Raw genomic sequence first — 24,996 nt, 5'->3', positions numbered from 1 at the left:
CTGTTGAAAAGAGCATGTGTGTCGGATGGAGACGTCTCTGCCACTGTTCCTCCGGTGGTGGAGGACGGGGAATATGAAATTTCCCGCATCCTAATTTCTAGACGGTATAGAGGGAGTTTGCAGTATCTCGTCGCTTGGAAAGGTTTCGGACCCGAGGATAACTCATGGGTGAGGGCGGATGATGTTTCTGCTTCCAGACTTGTCAGAGCGTTTCACAAGAGGTTTCCTGATAAGCCTGGGCCTAGGGGATCCGGAGGATCCTCATAGAAGAGGGGGTACTGTTAGAACTCTCCTGTTAGGTTTTTTCTCTCTTGCTGGTCACATGACCTTGTTTGCCTATTTAATCCTGCTCCGCCCTCCTGGCCTTGCTGGACTTCATTGTAATTTCTACTCTTAAGTTAGCCTGGTGCTTAGTTACCTTTCTCAGGCTGTTTAGCTTGGTCTTCGGACCTTTATGTTCTATGTTGTGTGTTTGTCTTTTACTGCTACAATTTCTACTAGGAGGTGCCCAACTTTATCCAATTCCCTAGTTCTTTTAGGGATCCCTCCCTTGCAACTATAGGTCTTCGTACAGACTAGCCGAGGACTTTAGCGGGTCTGATCGCAGGATCAGGTTCCCCATTACATCGTAGGGATCTAGCTTAGTTCTATTGTAGGGACAGATCTCCTTTCTTTCCTTAGTGCTTGTAGCAGATCATAACAACAGGGACCATTCACATCAATATCAGGCCAGTCAACCACATATGTCTTGTAGGATATGTTTCTGTACCAAAAAGAGTGGTTTGGCTACACAGTTATAGGGCGTACAGTGAGTGCAATGCCTACCAAAAATTTCGAGGCACTCCAATGCCACTTGGAAGTGACTTGGAGGTCAGAGGGCCTTAACTAAACCGTTTTTTTCCATTTATAGCAACTGGGTCTCCTGTAAACTGTTGGCCTAAGCAGTGAATGGAAGGCTTTCCAAAAATTATGAGGAACTGCAATGCCCCTTGAAACAGACGTGGATTACAGCGTACTAAAAACCTTCTACCCATTATTGGGGAGTGGGTCTCCCTTAGTGTTCGCCTATGCATTGAAAAGGAAAAGCTGACTAAAATTAGGAGGAAATGCAATGCCCTTTGGAAGAGCCATGGAGGTTAGAGGTAATTAAAAACAACATTTCAATGCCCCTTGGAAGAGCTGTGGAGTTCAGAGTGGTTTAACAAGACAGTTTTAATGCCCCTTGGAAGAGTGGTGGAGGTTACAGTGGAATAAATAGGCGATATCAATGCTCCATGGAAGAGACGTGGAGGTCACAGTAGCTTAACAAGACGATTTTAATACCCTTTACAAGAGCCATACAGTACAGCATATTAAAAACATTATTCCCATTATTGGGGCGTGGGTCTCCCATAGTCTTTGCCTATGCATTTCAAGCAAAAGCTGCTAAAAATTAGGACGGAGGAACTTGCAATGCCCCTTACAAGAGCCATGCAGTACAGCATATTAATAACATTATTCCCATCATTGGGGAGTGGGTCTCCCATAGTCTTTGCTTATGCCTTCCAAGCAAAAGCTGCCAAAAATAAGGACGGAGGAACTTTCAATGCTGGCAACACGGACCACGGTCACCCTGGTGGTATAGTGGTGGTGGAGGCTGAGGATAAGGAGAAGAACATAAAACAGCCGAAATGAGGAAGCGTATACCCATGTGTGGGTGTGAAGCGGTGCATGGGAATACACCTCCCGAAATAACACAGTGGATTTGACTTTGTTTCTCTGCTGTCATTTGGTGGTGAAGAGAAGTCTGGCCCAATCCAGCCCTTGTTCATTTTGCTAAGGGTCAGCTTGTCAGCATTGTCAGTTGACAGGCGAGTGCGCTTATCAGTTATAATTCCCCCAGCGGCACTAAAAACACGCTCCGATAACACGCTATCGGCAGGGCAGGCCAGGACCTCCAAGGCGTACACAACGAGTTCATTCCAAGTGTCCAGCTTGGATACCCAATAATTAAAAGACACAGAGGAATCACGGAGGACGCTGGTACGGTCGGCAATGTACTCCCTCACCATCTTTTGAAACTTTCCACTCCTTGCGAGAGTACCCCACACCTCTGGGCCTGTAAGCTGGGCGGGTCTCAGAAAACTGTCCCAGAACATTGACAGTGTTCCCCTGCCTCTGCTGAATTGAAGTTGCGTCTCTCCCCTGTACGCCTTGGTTGGGCAACGAACTGTGACCTCTGCCGCTAGCGTGTTCAGATGGGAATTTTTTTAACAGTTCTACAGCAAGGGCCTTTTGGTACTGCCCCATTTTTGTAGACCTCTCCACCTCAGGAATAAGAGAGTGAAAGTTCTCCTTGTAGCAGGGGTCTAAAAGTGTGACCAACCAGTAATGACTGTCACCCAACATTTTGACAACGCGAGGGTCACGGTTAAGGCAGCGTAACATAAAGTCAGCCATGCGTGCCAGACTGGTAACGGGCAAGACTTCCGTGTCCTCACCAAGATGACGACTGACCATGCTCTCCTCCTCCTCCCCCCTCTCTTCAGGCCACCCACGCTGAACCGACGGTAAGACTGTTGTACAGGTACTACCGTCTACAGCGCATGATACCAGCTCCTGTTCTTCTTCCTCCTCCTCCTCTTCCTCTTCCTCCTCATTGTCCCCCAATGCACAATGGGATGAGATGAGGCTGGGCTGTGTGTAATCACCCGCTATGGCTTCTTGATCCATTTCATCATACTCTGGCTGCAATGCCTCCTCTTTAATTCTCTTCAGAGAGCGTTGCAAAAGACAGACAAGTGGGATGTTGACGCTAATGACGGCGTCATCGCCACTCACCATCTTTGTGGACTCCTCAAAGTTTGTCAGGATGGTACATATGTCAACGCAAAAACCTCAGGCTATAAAACCACGGTTGTAAGGAAGCAAAAATAGAAAAGACTCATAAAATAAATAATTTATTTCAATATTTTAAAATACTAGTAGAAGTTTAAAAACAGGTGCCTTCTAAACAGCCCACAACAAACATACATCCCTCTTGGCTATATAGAGAAATTCAATCAAAACCCTATTTAAAATAATAATGTATTACATCTGTAACTGATATTGCACATGCCTTAAATAAAGTGCTATAGTTACTTAACAAAGTGTGTATACTCATTTAAAGAAGCCTTCAATAATTAAAGTGCCAATGTGCACATAAAAAAAATGAGGTAAACAGTAAAAGTGCAAAAAGTGTACATGTAGGTAAATACAGGGCAGTGCAGGAAAATATAATAATATGTATACTCTATGCAGCCTGTTCACTCAAGTAGTGAAATTAAACCTGTATGGTGGATGCCTTAACGTAAAAAGATTTTTCAAAGGGTTACTTACATAGTGTTTACAAGGGAAGGAAATAGCCTGGAGGGATGTGCTGCTGTAAACCCCGACGACGCCGTTTCGCCTTCAGCTTTTTCAAAAAGGGGCATGTACTGAAGTGTGGTCTAAGTGCCACTATAAATGTATAATGGGCAGGTGAATTTAATCAACTTTAATGAATGGGAAGACGTTAGAGGATTTTCGGCGCATGCGTTAGCTACATGGGGTCCCATTTTTGAATGAGAACTTCTGTGCTCCAGCGCGTGACACGCAAGCGTGGAACGCATGCCGTGTCTATTGCGCAGGGCCGGAAGTTCAATGGGCCCGTTCGCGCGCATGCGCACTCTCTATCTAAAGAATCCCCATATAACAGTGGCGGAGTTCAAAGGAGGCGTGGAGAACAGGAGGATAAATGCACTCTCGCGTCCATCGCATACAGAGGGTAAATATACAAGAGGAAAGTGGCAGGAAATTTAAAATACAATGAAGGTTATAGAAAAAAAGGGAAACTTAATAAGTGAAAACAAAGTTAAGAATATAATAGTGAGTTATTAGAAGTGGGTGAAGAATACCTGGCAAATTAGAAAAAAGGAAATATAAAGAAATCATCAAAATTATTGCGGAGTAAATTAGTGATAACACAGACATGTGAAAATATAAAAGTGCAAGGGAAAAAACATAAATACAGTATACTTGTGAATAAAAATAATAAAAGGTGCATTTCTTGAATTTCTTTTTCCTCTTTTCTCCCTTTCCTTTCTTTTCCTTCTTTTAAGATAGAGATAGGAGTCCCTATGGTTGAATTGAAATCCAAAAACGGATACTAATGTCCTTTTACTTCTTGCGAATTTGGAGACCAATGACCATCTCCCAACGCACGCAGCCTCCAGGACGCCACACACACAAAAGGGGAAGACATCCAGAACGAGATCCACCAACGACCGTCACCAGATCCACATGGCACAAGATCAACACAGAAGGTAAGGTAACTGAATAACGATAAATTGTTAAAATCAATAACAAAATAAAATAAAAAAATATATAAAAAGGTGCTTCACTAATTAAAGGGAATATTGACATAAATATTATTGACATAAATATAATTTAATGTGATAATAGAGCAGGAAAAAGGGAAAAGAAAAGAGGAAAGAGAGAGATGTCAGTAGGTAATGGCAGTATTAAGTTATGGACAGAGAGAATGGAGGGACAACCTATGCCAACTAATAAATATACATGTAGACATAAAAAGAAATAAAATATGCATAAATAATAATTAGTAAATATACAAGCCAGATTACCCATTGTAGTTCTCTATGGGTTTATATTAGGCGTTAAGATAGTTCTCTATGGGTTTATATTAGGCGTTAAGATAGAAATAGGCAAAATAAGCCCATACATATTAACATAATAAATATAATAAATATAATGGTTCTAAATACAAATATAAATTATCGTTGGCATAGAAGTTACTTATAAAAAGGCCCCAAACCCAAACTGCTCATTTAGTCCCTGAGGGGATAATGTACCAAGTCTAAAGATCCACCTACTCTCAAGCCTGGCCAAGGTCTGACCCAAATCGCCACCCCTGATACCCAAATCGATCTGATCGATGGCTTTAATTCTTAGGCCCCTAGGGTCACTATTGTGACACAATTTGAAATGTCTAGGGAGGGTACGAAGACCAAGTATCTCATCACTCAAAGCAGATTTCTCTATGTCTAAAACATGTTCCAGTGTTCTTACCTTCAACTCGCGGGTGGTGAGGCCGATATAGATTTTCTCGCAAGGACATAGGGCATAATAAATAACGCTTTTAAAGTTACATGACAGATTTTTCCTTATTTCAAAAGTCCTAGTATTGTCATGGTTAGTAAATTCTCTACCATTAATCATATTTCTGCACTCTTTGCACTTACTGCATTTAAAGAATCCAAGCTTGGTTTTATCGTTTGGCTGTAAGTGGCGCTCCTTTTCATAATGGCTATGGACTATAAGATCTTTCAGATTTTTAGATCTTCTTGCGACCATAGAAGGCACTGGAGGAAGGATTTTGCGCAGTATCGGATCCGTTAACAACACCTGCCAATGTTTTTTGATAATCTCAGAGAGTTCAGACCATTGAATATTGTAATCAGGTATAAATCTTATTGAATCACGGCCATGTCTGATCACATTTGTCGCTTGATTACCATAAAGGAGTTGCTCCCTGCTAGTACTGACTGCTCTTTTATATCCGGCTTTAATATTCCTATTACTATAGCCTCGATTTTTGAACCGATTTGTCAATTCCAGGGATTGTTTCTGAAATGATTCCTTGGTGGTACAAATCCTCCTCAATCTCAGGAATTGACCAATCGGAATCCCCTTAATGGTTGAGGGTGGATGGGAAGACGTGCTATGGGGATTAAGGGGATTCCGATTGGTCAATTCCTGAGATTGAGGAGGATTTGTACCACCAAGGAATCATTTCAGAAACAATCCCTGGAATTGACAAATCGGTTCAAAAATCGAGGCTATAGTAATAGGAATATTAAAGCCGGATATAAAAGAGCGGTCAGTACTAGCAGGGAGCAACTCCTTTATGGTAATCAAGCGACAAATGTGATCAGACATGGCCGTGATTCAATAAGATTTATACCTGATTACAATATTCAATGGTCTGAACTCTCTGAGATTATCAAAAAACATTGGCAGGTGTTGTTAACGGATCCGATACTGCGCAAAATCCTTCCTCCAGTGCCTTCTATGGTCGCAAGAAGATCTAAAAATCTGAAAGATCTTATAGTCCATAGCCATTATGAAAAGCAGCGCCACTTACAGCCAAACGATAAAACCAAGCTTGGATTCTTTAAATGCAGTAAGTGCAAAGAGTGCAGAAATATGATTAATGGTAGAGAATTTACTAACCATGACAATACTAGGACTTTTGAAATAAGGAAAAATCTGTCATGTAACTCTAAAGGCGTTATTTATTATGCCCTATGTCCTTGCGAGAAAATCTATATCGGCCTCACCACCCGCGAGTTGAAGGTAAGAACACGGGAACATGTTTTAGACATAGAGAAATCTGCTTTGAGTGATGAGATACTTGGTCTTCGTACCCTCCCTAGACCTTTCAAATTGTGTCACAATAGTGACCCTAGGGGCCTAAGAATTAAAGCCATCGATCAGATCGATTTGGGTCAGGCCTTGGCCAGGCTTGAGAGTAGGTGGATCTTTAGACTTGGTACATTATCCCCTCAGGGACTAAATGAGCAGTTTGGGTTTGGGGCCTTTTTATAAGTAACTTCTATGCCAACGATAATTTATATTTGTATTTAGAACCATTATATTTATTATATTTATTATGTTAATATGTATGGGCTTATTTTGCCTATTTCTATCTTAACGCCTAATATAAACCCATAGAGAACTATCTTAACGCCTAATATAAACCAATAGAGAACTACAATGGGTAATCTGGCTTGTATATTTACTAATTATTATTTATGCATATTTTATTTCTTTTTATGTCTACATGTATATTTATTAGTTGGCATAGGTTGTCCCTCCATTCTCTCTGTCCATAACTTAATACTGCCTTTACCTACTGACATCTCTCTCTTTCCTCTTTTCTTTTCCCTTTTTCCTGCTCTATTATCACATTAAATTATATTTATGTCAATAATATTTATGTCAATATTCCCTTTAATTAGTGAAGCACCTTTTTATATATTTTTTTATTTTATTTTGTTATTGATTTTAACAATTTATCGTTATTCAGTTACCTTACCTTCTGTGTTGATCTTGTGCCATGTGGATCTGGTGACGGTCGTTGGTGGATCTCGTTCTGGATGTCTTCCCCTTTTGTGTGTGTGGCGTCCTGGAGGCTGCGTGCGTTGGGAGATGGTCATTGGTCTCCAAATTCGCAAGAAGTAAAAGGTCATTAGTATCCCTTTTTGGATTTCAATTCAACCATAGGGACTCCTATCTCTATCTTAAAAGAAGGAAAAGAAAGGAAAGGGAGAAAAGAGGAAAAAGAAATTCAAGAAATGCACCTTTTATTATTTTTATTCACAAGTATACTGTATTTATGTTTTTTCCCTTGCACTTTTATATTTTCACATGTCTGTGTTATCACTAATTTACTCCGCAATAATTTTGATGATTTATTTATTTTTCCTTTTTTCTAATTTGCCAGGTATTCTTCACCCACTTCTAATAACTCACTATTATATTCTTATCTTTGTTTTCACTTATTAAGTTTCCCTTTTTTTCTATAACCTTCATTGTATTTTAAATTTCCTCCCACTTTCCTCTTGTATACTTACCCTCTGTATGCGATGGACGCGAGAGTGCATTTATCCTCCTGTTCTCCACGCCTCCTTTGAACTCCGCCACTGTTATATGGGGATTCTTTAGATAGAGAGTGCGCATGCGCGCGAACGGGCCCATTGAACTTCCGGCCCTGCGCAATAGACACGGCATGCGTTCCACGCTTGCGTGTCACGCGCTGGAGCACAGAAGTTCTCATTCAAAAATGGGACCCCATGTAGCTAACGCATGCGCCGAAAATCCTCTAACGTCTCCCCATTCATTAAAGTTGATTAAATTCACCTGCCCATTATACATTTGTAGTGCACTTAGACCACACTTTAGTACATGCCCCTTTTTGAAAAAGCTGAAGGCGAAACGGCGTCGTCGGGGTTTACAGCAGCACATCCCTCCAGGCTATTTCCTTCCCTTGTAAACACTATGTAAGTAACCCTTTGAAAAATCTTTTTACTCTAAGGCATCCACCATACAGGTTTAATTTCACTACTTGAGTGAACAGGCTGCATAGAGTATACATATTATTATATTTTCCTGCACTGCCCTGTATTTACCTACATGTACACTTTTTGCACTTTTACTGTTTACCTCATTTTTTTTTATGTGCACATTGGCACTTTAATTATTGAAGGCTTCTTTAAATGAGTATACACACTTTGTTAAGTAACTATAGCACTTTATTTAAGGCATGTGCAATATCAGTTACAGATGTAATACATTATTATTTTAAATAGGGTTTTGATTGAATTTCTCTATATAGCCAAGAGGGATGTATGTTTGTTGTGGGCAGTTTAGAAGGCACCTGTTTTTAAACTTCTACTAGTATTTTAAAATATTGAAATAAATTATTTATTTTATGAGTCTTTTCTATTTTTGCTTCCTTACAACCGTGGTTTTATAGCCTGAGGTTTTTGTGTTGATATATCTATTGGAAGTAATAACCTTTTTGGGATAACCAGGATGGTACATATGTCAGACATCCAGGTCCACTCCTGAGGTCTTATGTGTGGAGTCTGACCATAATCTCGATGGCTTGTTGCAGCTGGTACTCCACAACTGCTCTCTTCTGCTCACAAATCCTTTGCAACATGTGGAGGGTAGAGTTCCAACATGTGGGGACATCACACACCAGTCGGTGTACCGGAAGCTGCAAACGCTGCTGCAATACAGCAAGGGTGGCGGAAGCTGTAGACTACTTCCGAAAATGAGCTGACAGGCAGCGTACTTTGACGAGCAGATCTGGCAACTCGGGGTACGATTTAAGAAACCGCTGAACCACGAGGTTAAGCACATGAGCCAGGCATGGTACGTGTGTGATCTCGCCTCGCCTCAGAGCCTCCACTAGGTTATGGCCATTGTCACACACGACCATGGCTGGATGTAGGTTCAGCGGTCTCAGCCTCAGATCTGCCTGCTCTTTCACAGCTGTCCACAACTCACAAGCAGTGTGAGGTTTATCACCTAAGCTTATGAGTTTCAGCACAGCCTGTCGCCGCTTGGCTGAGGCAGTACTGCAGTGCTTCCAGCTTGTAACTGATGTGGTGATATCTGAGATGGAGGCTGAACATGAGGGGGAGGAGGAGGATGATGCGCAGGAGCTGTACACTGTGGGGGCAACTCTGACTGACATAGGGCCCGCAATCCTCTGTGTGGGGAGGATGTGTTCCATCCCAAGGTCCGACTGGGTCCCGGCTTCCACTTTGTTTACCCAGTGTGCCGTCAGGGATATGTACCGTCCCTGGCCACAAGCACTTGTCCATGTGTCCGTTGTCAGGTGGACTCTCCCAGTAACTGCGTTGTTGAGAGCACGGCAGATGTTTTGGGACACGTGCTTGTGTAGTGCGGGGATGGCACACCACCGGGCAAAATAGTGTCGGCTGGGGACCGCTACCGAGGGACGGCCACTGCCATAAGGTTGCGGAAGGATTCCGTCTCCACCAGCCTAAAAGGCAGCATTTCCAATGCAAGCAGTCGTGAAATGTGCGAATTTAGGACTGTGGCCTGTGGGGCGTTGGCTGCGAATTTGCGCTTTCGTTCAAAGGTCTGGGATATGGACAATTGAACGCTGCGGTGGGACGTGGACGTTGATGCTGTTTCTTGAGAAACTGCCATAACAAGTGAAGACTGAGAGGAGGGGGCATCTTTGCATGCAGTATGGACAGGGGATTGCCTTGCATGCACAACAGGGGGTTCCCTTACATGCACAACAGCGGAAGAAGCAGTGGTGACACCCTCTGACACTGGTCGTGGACCCTGGGGTTCGCCCCACAAAGTCGGGTGCTTTGTTGACATGTGCCTGATCATGCTGGTGGTGGTCAGGCTGGTAGTTTTGTCACCCCTGCTGATGCTGGCCTGGCAGGTGGTACAAATGGCCTTTTTGGGGTTATCAGCAGAGTCTTTAAAAAAATTCCAGACTCTGGAAGATCTACCGGTTGTACTGCAACGTCCCTCGTGTTGGTGTTACGGGGAACGGTTGCCCACCTTCTGTATGCGGCCACCACACTGCTTCTTGCTGCCTGTTGGGGTACTCTGCCTCCCTCCCCCTGTGTGCTGCTGGCCTCGCTCTGCGTGTCCTCCTGCCACTTTGGGTCAGTTACTAGAACATCCACCACCTCTTCCACTTCCGCACCACGGTCCTCCTCCTCACTTCGTGGCAATTGTGTCTCGTCATCGTCCACCTCTTCTGACAAATTGCCAGCGTCGACTTCCTGTGTCCGTGGCTGTTCAAATATTTGGCCATCGCTACATGGGATCTCCTCTTCCACCACTTCAAGCGGAGCAGGCGAGGGGCCCAAGTATGGAAATGGACCAGTGAACAGCTCATCAGAGTGTCCAAGTGTGGGATCAGTTGCTGTCTGACGACACTCGGCATGGTGGGAGGAAGGAGCATCAGGGTGAGGAGGAGTATGCGGTCGTGACTCACGGCTACTAACACTTGACCATGTGGAAGACAGACCGGAGGGGGTGGTGCCTAGGTGACTGGAAGTATTATCTGCTATGCAATTAATAATCTGTTCTCACTGATCAGTTCGCAATAGTGGTGTTGTTTGTGTGCTTCCCTAGTAATTTGGTCAAGAACTGGGAGCGAGAAGATGTGGCTGTTGGTTGTGGCACATTTTCACCTTGGCCACGGCCCCGTCCTCTGCACGCACCATCCCCAGAACGTCCAGTTCCACGTCCCTTGCCACGCGCCTTGCCTATTGTAAATGAAGTAAAATAGCTTACACTCGCACTATCAAGGGCAAAAGGGTAATAAAAAGGAGATTAGAACCGTGGAAGAGGAAAACCACAGTTCTAGTTCTCTGTGTTATGTTCTGCTACCAGAGCTAAGGAAAGAGAGGAAATCTGTCCCTACGATAGAACTCAGCTGAATCCCTACGATGTAACAGGGAACCTGATCCTGCGATCAGACCTGCTAAAGTCCTAAGCTAGTCTGTACGGAGACCTATAGATGTGGGGAAGGAATCCCTACAAGTACTAAGGACTGGGAGGAAAATGGGACACCTCCTAACAGAAATAGTAGCAGACTGACAAACAAACAAAATATATAGAACACTGAGGTCCGTAGACCAAGCAAACTAACAGAGTAGATACAGAGCACAGGCTAGCTAGAAAGTAGTTATACAATGAAGTCCAGCAAAGCCAGAAGGGCGGAGCAGGATTAAATAGGCCAACGAGGTCATGTGACCAGCAAAGGAAAAAAAAAAACCTAAGAGCAAGGTTCTAACAGTACCCCCCCTTCTAAGAGGATCCTCCGGATCCCCTAGGACCAGGCTTATCAGGAAATCTCCTGTGAAACGCTCTGATAAGTCTGGACGCGGAAACATCATCTGACCTCACCCAAGAGTTATCCTCGGGTCCGAAACCTTTCCAGGCCACCAGATACTGCAAACTACCTCTATACCGTCTAGAGTTAAGGATGCGAGAAATTTCATATTCCCCAGACAAGGACGTAAACCGCCGTCCTTTTTTTTTTACAAAAAAAAATCCAACCGCCACAGGAGACTTAGAGGGCCTAATGTGACCGGCGGCCAAACTTGTCTGTATGTATTCATCCAAAGCCTTCCTCTCAGGAATAGTAAGGTTAAATAAACGACTTTTAGGAAGAGTCGCTCCAGGGACAAATTCAATAGAACAATCATAGTCTCTATGGGGAGGCAAAACCTGCGATTCCTTCTCAGAAAAAACTCTCCAAAAATCCTGAATAGGAACAGGCAATTCTCCCCTATCCAAAGCTGCAATACGCCCGTTACAACACTTGTCATAACATTTATGGCTCCAGGATTTAATTTCATTGGTAGACCAATCCAGTACAGGATTGTGAAATTTTAACCAGGGCAATCCCAATATTACTGGAGAAGGCAAGTTATTCAAAACTACCAAATCCAATTTCTCATGGTGAACACCATTAATAGTGAGAGGAAATTCACAGACCTTGAGAGTAATATTCTTCAAAGGGGAACCATCCACAGAAACCACAGCAATGGGGGATGATAAAGGTTCGGGTTTTAAATTGAGTCTTTCCAAGAATCCCCCATCAATTACATTCAGAGTAGATCCACAATCAACAAACACCCGAAATTCCATTAATTTTTCCTGAGCAATCGTGGAAGCAGCTAAAAATACACCCTTGGAATTTAAACAGGCAATACGGGCATGACTGACCATTTTTTTTTTCTTTCTTCATACGAAGCTCACAGCCTTTAATCAAATGACCAGATTTTCCGCAATAGAAACACAAGCCTTCAGAAAATCGACGGTCTTTTTCTTGAGAGCGAGGTGCCACCGATCCAATCTCCATCGATTCACCACTGTTAGTACACACATTCTCATAACCAGAAACTGACATAGCAGAGGATTTGCTCTCATTAACCCTTGCACGCAGTCTCCTATCCACCCGTATAGCTAATTGCATAGCCTGTTGCAAATCTTCAGGTGTAGGATAAGCAATTAGCAGGTCTTTAACCCTTTCATTGAGCCCAGCAAGAAATAGACTTTTCAGAGCAGAATCGTTCCACCCTGTTTGAGTAGACCATCGACGGAAATGAGTACAATATTTTTCCACATTACCTGATCCCTGTCTCAAACGTCTTAACTCAGTCTCAGCTGATGCGACACGGTCAGGATCATCATATAATAGCCCCAAAGCAGAAAAAAAACTATCCACTGATCTGAAGCATGTATCACTAGGTTGCAAAGAAAAGGTCCACTCCTGAGGCTCTTTGCGCAAAAGTGACATTATGAACCCTATGCGCTGGGATTCATCCCCAGAGGACTTGGGTCTCAAACGAAAATACAATAAGCAAGCATTTTTAAATGAAAAAAATTCTCGGTGTTCACCAAAAAATAAATCCGGCAAACATACCTTAGGCTCCAAGAAATGTGCTCCAGGACAGTTACTCACGTGCTGACGGAGCTCGGCCACCTCCAGAGAGAGTCCCTGCAGGCGATGAGCCAAATCCTGAACCGACACCATGATGGAACAGAAAAATCTTTCCTTAGAGAATTTGCAGGCTGGACTTACTGTTATGTTCTGCTACCAGAGCTAAGGAAAGAGAGGAAATCTGTCCCTACAATAGAACTCAGCTGAATCCCTACGATGTAACAGGGAACCTGATCCTGCGATCAGACCTGCTAAAGTCCTAAGCTAGTCTGTACGGAGACCTATAGATGTGGGGAAGGAATCCCTACAAGTACTAAGGACTGGGAGGAAAATGGGACACCTCCTAACAGAAATAGTAGCAGACAGACAAACAAACAAAATATATAGAACACTGAGGTCCGTAGACCAAGCAAACTAACAGAGTAGATACAGAGCACAGGCTAGCTAGAAAGTAGTTATACAATGAAGTCCAGCAAAGCCAGAAGGGCGGAGCAGGATTAAATAGGCCAACGAGGTCATGTGACCAGCAAAGGAAAAAACCTAAGAGCAAGGTTCTAACACTCTGGCCTACACCAGAATCTTTTAAACAGATATATTTGTGTCCAAGCAGTCAGCTAGACACTTAAACTGTTTTTTTTTGTGGATAATACAGAGATTTGAACCATGGAACTGCAAAACCACAGTTCTAGTTATCTGGCCGAAACCAGACTCTTAAACAGATATATTTGTGTCTGAACACTCCCAGACACACTCAGTTTTTTTTGGGGGGGGGATACCAAAAGGTATTTGTACAGTCTGACTGAGGGAAAAAAAAAAGAGGATTTAGATGAAAGAAAAAGGATTTTTCCTGGCCCCTGAGATCTGGGGTTAAGTCTAGCAATTTGAGCAGCAGCACACAGGACTGTAATGCAGTGTTTGCTGGTATAACCACTGCGTCTCCTATACAGCCTGCCTTCCTGCCTGCCTGATATCTGGGATGGATATTAGTCCACAGAAGTACTGTTTGTTTTATTTTGCAGGCTTTAGAGACCCTACACTACCTATTTCGCAGTATAAATCTCTCCCTAGCCCTGCAGCACTCTCCCTACACTGTCTGATCCAGAGCGACTGTGTCCAAGATGGCGGCGCCCTGTTTTAAATACTCGAGGTGACACTGCGGCCAGCCAATCACTGTAATGCTCACAGCCAACATGGCTGCGGCATTACAGTGACTGGCTGGCAATCCCTGCATGTTCATTGGCTCTGTAAAGAGCGCCAAACATGCAGGGCGGAGACCTGAGCTCCCGCCCGAGTAACCCGAAAATGCTCGGTGTTCGCCGAACATCCCGAGTAGTGAGATGCTCGGGCGAGTACCGAGCAGTGTCGAGCATGCTCGCTCAACACTAGTATTACCGAGAAATGACACAGGGAAAAAGTATTGAACACGCTTACTGAAATGTATTTAATACTACGTCCAAAAGCCTTTGTTGGTGACAGCTTCAAGACGCCTCCTGTATGGAGAAACTAGTCGCATGCATTGCTCAGATGTGATTTTTGCCCATCCTTCCACCCAAACACTCAAATCCTGAAGGTTCCATGGGTTCCTTCTATGAGCTCTGAGCTTTAGTTCCTTTCATAAATTTTCTGTTGGATTAAGGTAAGGTGATTGGCTGTGCCATTCTATCGGCTTTAATTTTTTTTTTCGGAAATCAATTGAGGGTTTCCTTGGCTGTGTGTTTATGATCATTGTCTTGCTGAAATATTCCCCCTTGTTTCATCTTCATCATCCTAGTAGATGGCAGCAGATTTTTATCAAGAATATCCTGGTACATTTGTCCTTTCATCCTTTCTTCAATTATGTAAAGATTGCCAGTGCTACATGTTGAAAAACAGCTCCACACCATGATGTTCCCACCTCCAAACTTCACTGTTGGTATGGTGTTTTTGAGGTCATATACAGGACCTTTTGACCTCCAAACATGGTCTGAATTATGGCATTGAAAGAGTTCAATTTTGGATATGTATACTCCCAGTATTTCACAGGCTTTTCTAAATGTTGTTGAGCAAACGTTAAACATGCTAAAAGTAGAACCTGCTTTTTGTTCAGCAATGGAGTCTTGTGTGGTGAGCGTGCATACAGGTCGTTGAGGTTGAGTGCATTATGTATTGTTTTCCTTGAAACAATTGTACCTGCTGGTTCCTGGTCTTTCTGTGGCTCCCCACAGGTGGTCCTTTTGTTTTTGGACAACTCTTCTGATAATTCTTCTCACGTCTCTGTCTAAAATCTTGGGGGGAGCACCTGGTCGTGGCTGGTTTATGGGGAAATGATGTTCCTTCCACTTCTGGATTATGGCGCCAGCAGTACTCACTGGAACCTTCAGTAGTTTAGAAATTCTTATGTAACCAATGCCATCAGTGTGTTTTAGCCATCATGAGATGTTTCTTATTTGGCACCTAGGTAACAACAAACTTTTTTATAGGCCATCAGTTGAACCAGCTGATATTATTTTTCTTTACGGGACAGGATTGCTTTCTAATTACTGATAGATTTTCGCTGGCGTCATGACTTTGCATGGCTCTTTGCACCTCTTTCTTCATGTCTTCAATACTTTTTCCCTGTGTCATTTCTCATTATTACCCCTAGTCCAATCTATGGACATATGTGATTTGATTTATTTTCCTATGTGGATTGGATGGGTTGTTACTGACATCTGCTGAGAATTTCATGTCAACAACAACTTTAGAAATATATTTACTTAAAAAATTGGTGACTTGCTTAATACTTGGTTCACCCGCTATATACAGTTGAATCTAGAAGTTTACATACGCTATATAAAATGACACATATGCATGGTTTTCTCAATATTTGACATGAAATCAGAATGAGAGAGAGAGAATGTTTTAAGGAATTTTATTGTTTACTGAAATGTCAAAAGTTTACATACATTTCATTAGTATTTGGTACCATTGCCCTGAAACTGACTTGGTTCAAACTTTTGGGATATTCTTCCACAAGGTTCTCACAATAGTTGGTCGGAATTTGGGCCTATTCCTCCTGATACAACTTGTGTAACTGATCCAGGTCGCCTTGCTCACACCTGCCTTCTCAGCTTTGCCCTTACATTTTCAATAACATTGAGATCAGGGCTTTGTGATGGCCACTCCAAAACATTGACTTTGTTATCCTTAAGCCACTTTGTAACCATTTTGGCAGTATGCTTTGGGTCATTGTCCATTTGGAAGATCCATTTCTGCCCAAGCTTTAAAGGGAACCTGTCATGTCATTGGTATAAGTTAAACTGTCCCCAGGTTGCAATGTTGCAATGTGCATCACTAACATTCTTTTTCCATAATCAGTGCTATAGTCATTTGCCAACAGCACTTTATATACTATAGCACTTTGGCAGGCAATGTGTAAGGTATTAATCCGTGCTTGTGCATTGCTCCTTGGGTACCTGCGCGTGCGCACACAGTCAGTAAAGATGTGAACTCAACACAGCTTCACAGCACACACACGGGGAGACGCCTGTCATGGCGCACACGCGGCGGAGCCGCGCGTCACATCTTCACTGACTGTGTGCATCCTGAAAAACTATTATGCGGGTGTTGCATGATGGTTACCCTGTTGATATGGTGGTGGAGGATAAGGAAAAGGAGGAGGATGACATAAAATACAACCCCTGGCAAAAATTATGGAATCACCGGGCTTGGAGGATGTTCATTCAGTTGTTTAATGTTATTGAAAAAAAGCAGATCACAGACATGGCACAAAACTAAAGTCATTTCAAATGGCAACTTTAGGGCTTTAAGAAACACTAAAAGAAATCAAGATTAAAAATGTGGTACTCAGTAAGGCTATGTGCCCACGATGCAGAAATGCTCAGGTTTTTTTCCTGAGCGTTTCTGCATCTCCCTGGCAGAAAAAAACGCATGCGGATTGTACATGCGTTTTCCTGCCAGGGAAGCGTTCTTCACTTGCATTTCCGCATGCGGGTTGACAAGCGCTTTCCAAGCGATTTTAGCATCACTTGGAAAGTGCTTGACAACTTGGTCACACTATATAAATCCATGCAAACAGCATGGATTTATATAGTGTGACCCGAGAGAATATCAAAAAATAAATGTATTTCTTTACCCTCCGATGGCCCCCGGTGTCCTGCTTCACTCTGTTCTCCCTTGCCGACAGCGGTAACTGAAGGACCTGCCGATATCAGCGTCACATGACTCTGACGTCAGCGCAGGTCCTTCATTCCATCCCGAAGTGGCGGGAAGCAAGGAGGAGCACAGCGCGGGCCGCCAGAAGGTAAATATATATTTATTTTTTATTTTATTCTTTTTTTACAGCTTTTTTTAATGGTACCTGGGTGTGGATGAGACTCTTCTCTCCTCTACACCCGGGTACCATCCGCACATTAGAACGCACCAATTACGCAAGTACAGATGCACTTCCGCAAAATAATTGGTAGTGCTGCGTTTTTTTCCGCAATGATAATCCGCAGCGGAAATTTACGCAGCATGTGCACAGCACATGCGGATTATCATTGGGGGACATGGCAGGCCTTCTACCGTTTAAGCGTTTCTGCAGCGTTTTTGCCGCTGCGGAAACGCTTAAAAAACGCATCGTGGGCACACAGCCTAAGGGTAATTTTTTTCAGACCTAGCCGAGGGAAAAAATAATGGAATCACTCAATTCTGAGGAACAAAATTATGGAATCATGAAAAACAAACACACAAAAGAACACTCCAATACATCACTAGTGTTTTGTTGCACCACCTCTGGCTTTAATAACAGCTTGCAGTCTCTGAGGCATGGACTTAATGAGTGACCAACAGTACTCTTCATCAATCTGGCTCCAACTTTCTCTGATTGCTGTTACCAGATCAGCTTTGCAGGTTGGAACCTTGTCATGGACCATTTTCTTCAACTTCCACCAAAGATTTTCAATTGGATTGAGATCCGGACTATTTGCCGGCCATGACATTTTATGTGTCTTCTTTCAAGGAATGTTTTCACAGTTTTTGCTCTCTGGCAGGATGCATTATCATCTTGAAAAATGATGTCATCATCCCCAAACATCCTTTCAATTGATGGGATAAAAAAACTGTCCAAAATATCAATGTAAACTTGGGCATTTATTGAAGATGTAACGACAGCCATCTCCCCAGTTCCTTTACCTGACATGCAGCCCCATATCATCAATGACTGTGGAAATTTGCATGTTCTCTTCATGCAGTCATCTTTATAAATCTTATTGGAACGGCACCAAACAAAAGTCCCAGCATCATCACCTTGCCCAAAGCAGATTCGCAATTCATCACTGAATATGACTTTCATCCAGTCATCCACAGTCCACGATTGCTTTTCCTTAGCCCATTGTAAGCTTGTTTTGTTCTGTTTAGGTGTTAATGATGGCTTTTGTTTAGCTTTTCTGTATATAATCCCACTTCATTTAGGCGGTTTCTTACAGTTCAGTCACAGACATTGACTCCAGTTTCCTCCCATTCATTCCTCATTTGTTTTGTTGTGTATTTCCTGTTTTGGAGACATATTGCTTTAAGTTTCCGGCCTTGACGCTTTGATGTCTTCCTTGGTCTACCAGTAACCTTCCCATGTTGTTTGTATTTGGTCCAGATTTTAGACAGCTGACTGAGAACAACTAACATATTTTGCAACATTGCGTGATGATTTACCTTCTTCTAAGAGTTTGATAATCCTCTCCTTTGTTTCAATTGACATCTCTCGTGTTGGAGCCATGATTCATGTCAGTCCCCTTGGTGCAACAGCTCTCCAAGGTGTGATCACTCCTTTTGAGATGCAGACTAACGAGCAGATCTAATTTGATGCAGGTGTTAGTTTTGGAAATGAAAATTTACAGGGCGATTCCATAATTTTTTCTCTCTGCTTGGTCTGAAAAAAATTACCCTTACTGAGTACCACATTTTTTTCTTGATTTCTTTTAGTGTTTCTTAAAGTCATAAAGTTGCCATTTGAAATGACTTTAGTTTTGTGCCATGTCTGTGATCTGCTTTTTTTCAACAACATTAAACAACTGAATGAAGATTCTCCGAGCCCGGTGATTCCATAATTTTTGCCAGGGGTTGTAGACTAAATCCTGAAGCATATACCCATGTCTGGGTGTGAAGGGAACAGACCTGAAAAGAAACACTGTATTTGAGTTCATGTTCCGCTGCTGTAATCTGGTAGTGTCTGGGTCAATCCACGCCTTGTTCATTTTGATAACTGAAAATGCTGACAGGCCTACTATTAACAGGTGGATGCGCCACCTGGAGGCGGCACTAAAAACCCGCTCTGACAAAACGCTAGTGGCAGGGCAGGCCAGGACCTCCAAGGCATAGAGAGATAGTTCATACCACGTGTTCAGCTTGGATACCCAATAATTATAAGGCACAGAGAAATCACAGTGGACACTAGTACGGTCGCCAAGGTACTCCTTCAGCATCTTCCAAAACTTTTTCCTCCTTGTCAGAGTACCCCGCACATCAGGGCCTGGGCGCTGAACACTTGACAGTGTTGTTCTGCCTCATCTGGTTTGTGTCTCCCTTGCCTGTATTCCATGGTTGTCCAATGAACTGTGACCTCTGTTGCCAGTGTTGTCAGATGGGAATTTTTTTAATAATTCTTCAACAAAGGCCTTCCAGTACTGCAACATTTTATTAGACCTCTCCGCCACGGGAAAGAGAGATTGAAAGTTCTCCTTGTAACGTGGGTCTAGAAGTGTCACTAACAAGTAATTATTGTTGCCCAAAATGCGCACAACGCGGGGTTCACGGGAGAGGCAGCTGAACATAAACTCAGCCATGTGTGTGAGACTGTCGACAGCCAAGACTTTCCTGTCCCCACCAAGAGGACGACTGTCCATGTTCTCCTCCTCATCCTCCTCCTGGTCCTCCTCCTCATTCTCCCTCTCTTCAGGCCATCCACGATGAACAGACAGAATGAATATGGTGTGGGTAGTACCGACTGCAGGAAACCAGCTCCTGTTCCTCCTCCCCCTCGTTATCATTCAATCTGCGTTGAGATAAAGCTGGGCTGTGTAGCATCACCCTGTATAGTTCTTTGCTCCATCTCATTGTGCTCCGCCTACAATGCCTCCTATTGTGAGCAGCGAGCGTTTCAGTATACAGAGAAGCTGGTGGCGGATGGTGATGCTAATTATGGCGCCATCGCTGCTCACCATCTTGGTGGAATCCTCAAAGTTTTGGAGGACGGCACAGATGTCAGACATTCATTCCCACTCATCAGCTGTTATGTGTGGAGGCTGACTCTGAATTCCAACGGCGTGTTGAATCTGGTACTCAACTACTGCCCTCTGCTGCCCACAAATACTTCCCAACATCTGCAACGTTGAGTTCCAATGCGTGGTCACATTGCACACCAGTCGGTGAGCTGGCAGCTGCAAATGCTGCTGAAGCACTGCCAAGGCAGTGGAGGCTGTAGCTGACTTTCAGAAATGGGCACACATGTGGCGTACTTTCACAAGCAGCTCAGGGTAGGTTTTGAGAAACCGCTGAATCACTAAGTTGAACACATGGGCCAGGCATGATACGTGTGCAAGGTTACCAAGCTTCAGAGCCATCACCAGATTCCAGCCATTGTCACATACGACCATGCCTGGTTGTAGGTTCAGGGGTGAAAGCCAGAGATCTGCCTGCTCTGTTACAGCTTTCAACAACTCCTGCAGCGGTGTGTGGTTTGTCACCTAAGCAGATTAGCTTCAGCAGAGCCTGTTGCTGCTTGGCCGAGGAAGTGCTGCATTGCTTCCAGCTTGTAACTGATGTGGTCATTTCGGAGATGAAGGCTGAAGAGGAGGAGAAGGTGCAGGAGCTACTGTAGAATGTGGGGGCAACCCTGATTGAACCAGGGCCCTCAATCCTCGGCGTCAGTAGCACATGTTCTGTCCCAGTGTCCGACTGGGTCCCGGCTTCCACAATACTCACCCAGTGTGTCATCAGTGAAATGTAGCATTCCTGACCACAAGTACTTGTCCATGTGTCCGTGGTTAGGTGGACCTTCCCAGTAACTGCGTTGGTGAGGGCATTGGTAATGTTCTGGGACATGTGCTTGTGTAAGGCGGGGACAGAACACCAGGAGAAATACCAGCAGCTGGGGACCAAGTACTGAGGAACAGCCACCATGAGGTTGTGGAAAACTTTTGACGCGCTTGGAGCTAGCCGGGCAAGAGGCCTGAATCTACAAATGGAAAAGTGAACAGCTCTTCTGAGTTTTCAAGTGTGGGATCAGTTGTCTCCAGGCACTTGGCATGGTGGGAGGAAGGAAGATCAGGATGAGGAATATGTGGTCCAGACTCACGGCTACTGAGACTGGACCGTCTGGAAGACAGGGTGGTGGTGGCAAACTGACTGGAAGCATTATCTGCTATCTAAACAACAACTTTTTCACACTGGTCTGGCTTCAAGAGTGGTGTTCCGCGGCCCCCTAGAAAGTGGGACAGGAACCTAGGTGGACATGATGTGGGTGCTTGGTGTGCTCCCGCTGCAGGCACAGTTTCACTTTGCCCACGGCCTCGGCTTCTGCGTGCACCATCAGCATCACGTTCACTTCCCTGTCCCTTACCACGCTCCTTGCCCATTATAAATGGAGTACACTATTAGGCAGGTTCCAAAAAAATGTCAGGATTATTACAGCAGTAATATTTGATCACTTGTAATGACCAAGTTTTTATGCAGTGGCAGTATAGCGATGCTATTGGTCAGCGACCAAGTGAGGATATGTATTGAACGAACAACTGGCACATTTTAAATGGAGTATAATATTTGCAGCTTGTAAAAAAATTCAGGATTATTACCACAGTAATATTTGACCACGTGAGATGGACAAGTTTCTCTGCTTGGACTATACAGCAATGCTATTCAAATCAACCAAATATGTCTGTATGCTGTGTAAGGCGGTGGTGTTCACACCATGCAGTAACTGAGGCAGTGACCCAAGCAAGTCCAACATAAGCAGCTTTTATTTCAGCAACTCACGGGTTAACAGAAAGTCCTCCGGTTTGCAGCTGGGTTAACAGAAAGTCCATACACAATGGTTGCCGTGGGTAACGGCCGCGCTGGGTCGCTCAGAGCCTGACTGGTGCAGAGCCTTCCCAGGCGTGGGTTCAGCTATGCACAGTCCTGCTGAGTTTTCCTGCTATGCTCCTAGCAGGTCCCAACACTGAACAAAACTAATCCTTAGTGCAGGGATTTTAAAGGACCTGTGGCAAGAGCCACTGGAAAACCCAGGTTGGAGGGAGGAGGCCGCCCCACTGCCTCCTGTAGCCTCCCCCAAGAAATGAAGGCCCTGCCGGGTTTTACTTAATCTGCCTTAGCTAGATAGCCTGACCAGATCAATGCTCACCTTCATTCCTGCATTGCAGCCGCAGGTGTGTCTGTGACTGCAATGCACTCCAATGGATTTAATAGGTCTCTGTACACATTCTGGGGGATATATAACGTCCCTCGTATACGATCCCGGTCACTGCCTCACAACTGCTAACAAGCAAATGGAGCAGTAAAATGGTGTACTATATTGCTTTTCACAAAAATTATCATGATTAAGAGCAAAAAGAATATTATTAGACCTGATATTTAGGGCTATTGATATCAGTTCCAGCAGCAGAAAGAACGTGCAATGGACCCTATTTTGTACTATATTAGCTCTCCACAAACTCTGCCTAACTACTGCTATCAGCGGTATTATTATTCATCGGAATGAGCCCTTACAAGGACTGTTAAGCTGTGTGCCCACAATGCGTTTTTTAAGCATTTCCGCAGCAGCAAAAACGCTGCAGAAACGCTTAAAAAACGCATGGTAGAAGGCCTGCCATGTTCCCCAATGATAATCCGCATGTGCTGTGCACATGCAGCGGAAATTTCCGCTGCGGATTATCATTGCGGAAAAAAACGCAGCACTACCAATTATTTTGCGGAAGTGCTGCGTTTTCGCCGCCATTGACTTGCATTAGATCGCATGGAATCCGCATCACTGCATATGTAGATGCGCATTCCATGCGGTCTAATGTGCGGATGGTACCCAGGTCTAGAGGAGAGGAGACTCTCCTCCGGACCCGGGTACCATAGAAAACTGTGAAAAAAGAATAAAATAAAAAATAAAGATTATACTTACCTTCAGGCGGCCCCCGCTCTCCTTGTCTGTGATTGCCGGCAGTTCGCAATGGACTGAAGGACCTGCGCTGACGTCATAGTCATGTGACGGGTCACGCGACGCTGACGTCGGCATGTCCTTCAGTGTACCGCTGCCGGCAGCCGGGACGGAAGGAATCAAGACACCGGGGGCCATCGGAAGGTAAGTATAGATTATTTTTTTATTTTTTTACATTCTCGCGGGTCACAGTATATAAATCCATGCAACCAGCATGGATTTATAGTGTGACCAAGTTGACAAGCACTTTCCAAGTGATGCTAAAATCGCTTGGAAAGCGCTTGTCAACCCGCATGCGGAAATGCATGTGAAGAACACTTCACTTCTGCTTGTCCCTGGCAGGAAAACACATGTACAATCCACATGCGTTTTTTTCTGCCAGGGAGATACAGAAACGCTCAGGAAAAAATCCTGAGCATTTCCGCATCGTGGGCACATAGCCTTAGTGTAGATGAAATTAATAATAGTGGTGTGGAATCACTGCTTAAAATAAGCGTCAATTCTCTCCCTCGCTCAGCTGCACCTCTCCATACTCTGCCTGTTTGATGGGGTAGACTGTGACGAGCATAGGGTCCCGGGTCTTTTATAGACCTGATGACGCTATGCGGCCAGCCAATCACTGTAATACCACAACCAACAAGGCTACGGCATTACAGTGACTGTCAGGCAACCCTTGCCTGTTAATTGGCTGCCTAATAAGTGCCAAACATGCGGGGTCTCGAGCTCCCACCCGAATATTCAAAAAATACTCACCGAGTAACGAGCATCTCAAGCACTGTTATGCTTGGGCGAGTTATGAGTAGTGACGAGCATGCTTGGTTATCACTAATGCACACTGATTTGAGCAGGGGCAGCAGCAGGTGAAACTAACTTGCTCTCTCTGCTCCAATCACACCACTTTTACTGTCGGCTCTGACTTCCAAGCTTGGAGGAGAAGGAGGGAAAGATGCTGTGTAAGCAGAGTACCGAGGGGGTTATCAGGATACGACGAAGTCATAGACAAGGAAGACAAACAAAATCACTGCACTCCCTATGTGGGTGCTCGAGTAGGGGCCGAACCCTGGTATACAGCTCAAAAAGCCTCGGCACTCAAATGTCCTTTGTAAGTGAAAATTTATTGTGGAACTTAATCTGCACACAGAAATAACAAAACGTTTCGGTCTAAATGACCTTCTTCAGTTGACAGTTAGTTCTGCGGATAGTATGAGGAGGAATAGGGTCCCAGTCGGGCTGCCTGCTACGAAGCACATGGGGGCTTGGACATCACAACGCGGCATCCACCGCGTTGTGATGTCCAAGCCCCCATGTGCTTCGTAGCAGGCAGCCCGACTGGGACCCTATTCCTCCTCATACTATCCGCAGAACTGTCAACTGAAGAAGGTCATTTAGACCGAAACGTTTTGTTATTTCTGTGTGCAGATTAAGTTCCACAATAAATTTTCACTTACAAAGGACATTTGAGTGCCGAGGCTTTTTGAGCTATAGACAAGGAAGACGACCCAGATAGTTTATCCCCAGAAAATATGTTTTTACTGAATCAAGAGGGAGCTATGTTAAACTACACCCATAACGTATACAAATCCAAAACACTCAACCTAAAGTTGAGACTATTATGCTGTACGGCAGGGCAGCCCACGATATGTACTGCAGAATATAAAAACTATTAATACTCGAACCAGGAACAATTTCAGTGAATACGAGGCCTGGGCTGCCCCCGGTGCAACACAGCAGTTTACAATCTTATAACTTCTAAATATCCCGGCTCCCCAAAGCGCTTAGTGTACACATTTACATTTTAACA

The 24,996-nt window shown here is 44.1% G+C and overlaps 1 protein-coding gene across 14 annotated transcripts in view; it reads left to right on the top strand.

Moving 5' to 3' along the window:
* The window catches only part of LOC141256953 (cytosolic phospholipase A2 gamma-like), a 207,619-nt gene that overhangs the window by 82,144 nt on the left and 100,479 nt on the right, over nt 1-24,996 (top strand). For 2 of the 14 annotated variants that reach the window (XM_073671218.1, XM_073671213.1), the window contains exon 2: nt 4,119-4,322. The exons of 11 other annotated variants lie outside the window; for them this stretch is intronic. The gene's annotated coding sequence lies outside the window, so the exon portion shown is untranslated. The remainder of the gene's footprint in view (nt 1-4,118; nt 4,323-24,996) is intronic. One more of the 14 variants, XM_073671221.1, reaches the window with a different exon arrangement.

The sequence above is a fragment of the Phyllobates terribilis genome, unplaced genomic scaffold, assembly GCF_046119375.1.
Source record: "Phyllobates terribilis strain yellow unplaced genomic scaffold, ASM4611937v1 Scaffold_1__5_contigs__length_1240528914, whole genome shotgun sequence".
Lineage (NCBI taxonomy): Eukaryota > Metazoa > Chordata > Amphibia > Anura > Dendrobatidae > Phyllobates > Phyllobates terribilis.
Note: the sequence above shows the minus strand (reverse complement) of the source record. Positions and strands in the feature narration are given on the sequence as shown.